Here is a 4,836-nt window from a genome sequence, read left to right as displayed (position 1 = left end):
ACAGCAAATCCAGCATGTCCAAATTAACACTGTCGGATTTGATTTCAACACTATTAAAGTGTCTATATGGGTCCACACCAGAGTGTTAATTTAACTCTTTTTGGAGAGTTGGTACGTTAACTCTGATTTAGTGTTAAACACCAAATCTGTCTGGAGTTGATAATTTAACACTTGGTGTTAAGAGTTTATATATTAACTCTCAAAGAGTATTTTAGTTTAACTACGTAAGAGTTATCTTCTAATTCATTCTAAAAAGCGGGAATTTTACTGTTCTGAACTTCTAGAAATTTCTTTTGGAAATAAACATTTACTAAAAAGATGCAATGGTTTTTGGAAAACATTTATTCTGAACTGTGCACCACAATTTCAAAACATTTTCTGAAAGATGTAACAGTATACATGTTCTCACTTTCATTAGAATTTTGTTTATCAAAAGGTCTGACATGGTAAATGCAAATAACAGCGTTCTCATCACTTATTTCTTCAATACAATATGCATGTCCTTCATTCATCACTTTGTGGAACTTCAACGCACTTCTGCTCTCCCCCATATTCCATCTTCACAAGCATATCCTGATTGAATAAAAATTAGTTGACACTAATTAACGGCACAAATAATCCAGTAAACAATTGCAGCACAGTAAAAAAAAAAGGAATCCTCTTTGAGCCATTACTTGTGTAAAGTATTTTCCCAAAAGACAAGGACACAGGCAACAGGTAATACTGAACTAAATGTAAAACCTCAACCTTTTTCATTTTTACCTAAACCGTGTGCACAAAACTCTGGAGGGATCTAAATGCTACCGTAGAATCCAGTCAGGACGTCTGCTACTGCTGTTTGCTCGTTTTTTTATTTTTTTTTTATGGGCGATCGTTTTCAGGCTTCAAGTAGCACCATTATACCAACATTTCACATTCTAGACATTGTTTTAGGTGTATTTGACCAAAAGTTTGACTGAAAATTCACATGCAAGCTTTTTTTCAAGGCTGTGGTATTTGCCCGCAAACAATACCTTTCAGCTAGCTAAAACAGAATATTATGCTATCAGCGAGCAACATGGCTAATGCCTTTCACACAGCTTTGTCTCAACTCCAAAGAGCCACAGAAGTAAAAGCTAATAACAATTGAAACAATCTTTGAAAAAATGACTTACCAAGCATGGCAAACAACTCAAATATGTAGAGCAAAATGTTCTGAAACGGCTTCACTTCAGCTTCGATTGGAGCCGTGCTGGGGGCGGAGTCTGTGAATTTACTCTGTTGGTGTCATAGCCCCTGTAGGAGTTCAGAGTTAAGAGGTCAAGAGTTAATGTTTCCATTGTAACACCTCCAGATTTGAAATAGAAACACTCATTTTTAACACTCGATTTTAACTACTATCATTTTACACCTCAGAGTTACATTAAAAGAATGTGACTCTGCTTAGAGTAAAATTAACTCTACTTTTGCAAGAAGACTATTAACACCAAAACATTTAACACTTTTGAATTTGCTGTGTATTTATGGGATTCAGCTGTATTCACCAAGACTGCTCACTACTGCGCAGAATTTCCTGTATTTACAGTGTGTGGTGAATAGAGTGAATGATTATAAGAAGAACCACTTCATTAAAGAGATCCCACTAGAGAGGAGAACCCCAACAGCATCTCAGTAATGAGGATGTCCACAGCCTCCCACTGCAGTCCAGCCCACAACTACAGCAACATCTGCTCTGTGGCACCCAACACATCAGGTGGGATCCGCTCTGTTTGAACAAACACAGGAGGCATATGTATGCATATGTACGAGTTAGAGTAACTAGGGAGACTGGTGAGGGTATGAGTAGTGCCTTGAGGCGAGGAGCAGAAGGGTGGCAGGGTTTCTGACATGCCGTGGACTGTTTAGACGCAAGCCTCTATGACTCATCTACGTGTCACTAATGCTTTTCCTATGAATGAACAAACAGATACACTGCGGAGAGGCATCGCTATCACCACAGGGGGAAGAGTAAGTGTGAGTAGCCTGTGAGACTAGGATGAGACACCCTTAGTCATACTCCCGCCTGTCTGAGGAGCTAGAGTTGCTGTACAGTTACAAGTAATCGATCTAAAAAAAAATGAAACAGATCAAAACCAGCTGTCTTTTATATGGCTGGAATCATACAGTGTGGTGCCAGTGGATGAGCCGTGATGTATCCATGCACCTGTTGTCTGGCACGTCCCTCTCATCTTATGTAGACTCTCCTCATTTGGGCTCATCTCCTGCAGCAGCAGCTGTGAATATGTGCACCTTGTTAGGCGGTTGACAGTTCTGGCAGAAGGAGAGACGGGGAAGTAGCTTGTTATGAAGAACAGGCTAACTATATGTCAATCTCTGCCGTGCAGAGAAGAAACAAAAACAAAGATGTGCAAAAAAATCCTTTTAATCTCAGCCTAAATTCATTCTTAAAGCAAGCTACGTTGTATTTATTTAAATATTTGAGTCCACTAAACTAAAAGCTAATTGACCCCAGCCATTTTTTTTTTGCTAATACACTGCACTGCTGATTAGATACCAAAAAATGAGATTTGCCTGAGAAACATGTGGACAGCCTGATTATGATGATCTGCCCCACTGTGATCCCCATTTACCGCTCATCCAGCTCAATCATATCTGTGCTGTAATTACACTGCATTCAAAATGCTAGCAGATTCAGCAAACCTCTGAGCAGCATTATACACTTACAGTGATTGGGCTGTCTGCAGGCCTGATTATTATAGCCCTGCGTGATGCTTTAAAAAAAATAAAAAGGATGAGAGCTGGGGTCACCGAGAAAGCAGCAGAGCTAATTCGGGACTTCACAGCACAATATTTATTTCTATGATCAACCTGTTTGATAGACCTGCTTATGCTTTAAAATAATGCACTGCGTCGAATTAGACTGGTAAGAGTAAGAACAAGTGTTCAGATGATATTTTGTGCAGTGTTAACATTTTTACAACATCCTATACTTTCTTACACTGTGGCAGCCGATAGCCAGTAATCTTTAGAAATAGTCATTTATTTGATCTTCAAATAGTTTCATTTAAGCTTCTAAACACATTTTATGCTGCATTGATTTCTTAACAAAAGGAGAACTCACTCATTCACACTCACTTATGTCAAAATTGCCAAAATCCCAAGTTAATTATTAAATCAAACATGTACAATTTTGAAACCCTGTAAAAACAGAAAGCACTTTTTTAATTCCACATGGTTACCATCTACTTACTTTCTTTTTAGATGACTGTGCACTAAATATATTTTCACCTGCTGGTCAGGTAAAATCAGACATTTACATATCTGATGTCAGGCTCGAGGAAAGTTTGACTGGCTGTAAAAAAAGAAAAGAAAAAAAAAACCAGTGAGTTTAAAGCAGATTAATCAATAAGAAAAACATAATTTGCTATAATATAATTTACTTTAGAGAACAAAACTATGAGAATTTAATAAATATATATTAAATTCATCGTGGTAATTAGTTGGCATAATGTTACATTTAGATGTGCATCTGTGCTTAGACGTCGATGTTTGTTGTTGAGGCTGAGGAGGAGGGCTTGCATTTGAGACAATGTGGAGCAGTCTCCTCCTCTCATCAGCTGTAATGATCAGAGCTGTGAGGATTAAGTACCGATGTCCCAGTAAAGGAGCTTTGCAATGCCAAATGTAGGACCACTGGCTCCCCTAAGCTGTCTAATTTGCTCATCCACCAGATGCTACAGCTCTCTTAGATTGGATTAAAGGCACAAAAAGAATGTTGAGCGCCTTGTTGTGGGCAAAGGTGGAACTGCAGGGAGAGGCTTTAGGACCAGATTAGAAACATTGAATTGGATATAAGACAGGCACATTATTAAAAATACACTTTATAAAAGTCATGAATGGGTATTTTGTCATAATTTACATTCTTTGATGAATCACTTTTGGTCTTTTTTACCAATGAGTCTTTATCTGATGGAACCTGATCTCTACAAAACCGAAGATTAAATAAAAGGAGTCTTTTCCATTAGATCTGTTTGATCTGATCATCATTACAACTCTTTAGCTAAAACTTTTAATTTGTAATTGGTACACTTTTTAACGTGTTTACAAATTTACAAGTATATTGTGGCTTTAAATGACATAAAGCTCCACTTCTCATTAGAAGACTTCATAAACAAAACCAGGTAGAGAGCCCTAAAAAGTTGTTAAACTCTTCAGTCAAAGGATATATAACATACCTCCTGATTTTCTGCATTAAGGGGTTAGTAGGCTACCAGACAAATGATGCATTAAAGCTTCGTCCTGTTTTTAAAACTCTCAGGGTAAGGAAATACCCCAAGATCCAGGGAAGAAGAAATAGGAATTGTGCTTAAATGGGTCATTCACAAGACCCAGTGCATGACAAGCAGTCCACCGGAAAGATAAATTTTTGTGGTCACAGTAGTTTCCCACATTATTAAGGCTAATATAACTATAGCGATTAACTTCAATGAGGGTGTGAGACAAGCATGGGTGGGGGACAGGGAAAAGAGCCGAACATGTGACACTACTGTGCACTCATGAGGTATTCAGTGTGAGACACTGGTTGTCTGTGTGTGGAAACAGGCAGCATGGAGAAGACCTGTGACAGCGATCTTGCCTTCCTTTCTTACTCTTTCTCCCCATACGCTGTCAGTGCCGAACCGAAGCCGTCTCAGCTGAAACATGCACGTAAAGCTTTCCAACTTGGGGAATGAAGTCATGCAAAGTTGAAATGCATACACAAAAGTTTTGTTCCCTAATACTGTAGTGAACAGTTCACAAGTTGGTGGGTGGATATATATCAAATTATAACTTGTTTGACAAAGACAGTTTCTGTAG

At 38.3% G+C, this 4,836-nt stretch overlaps 1 long non-coding RNA gene across 1 annotated transcript; it reads right to left on the bottom strand.

Annotated features, from left to right (window-relative positions):
- Window positions 1-324: 324 nt before the first annotated feature.
- On the bottom strand, window positions 325-1,318 carry LOC146653846 (uncharacterized). The gene is made up of 2 exons (XR_014907363.1): window positions 1,155-1,318; window positions 325-573 (listed from the first exon to the last, which is right to left on the bottom strand). It is a non-coding gene; the product is annotated as an uncharacterized LOC146653846 (long non-coding RNA).
- Window positions 1,319-4,836: the final 3,518 nt, after the last annotated feature.

Source organism: Rhamphochromis longiceps, linkage group LG14 (assembly GCF_057381845.1).
Source record: "Rhamphochromis longiceps isolate RC_006_pf linkage group LG14, R_longiceps_female_GT1.1, whole genome shotgun sequence".
In the NCBI taxonomy this organism is placed as follows: Eukaryota; Metazoa; Chordata; class Actinopteri; order Cichliformes; family Cichlidae; genus Rhamphochromis; species Rhamphochromis longiceps.
This window is presented reverse-complemented; position numbering and strand designations above follow the sequence as displayed.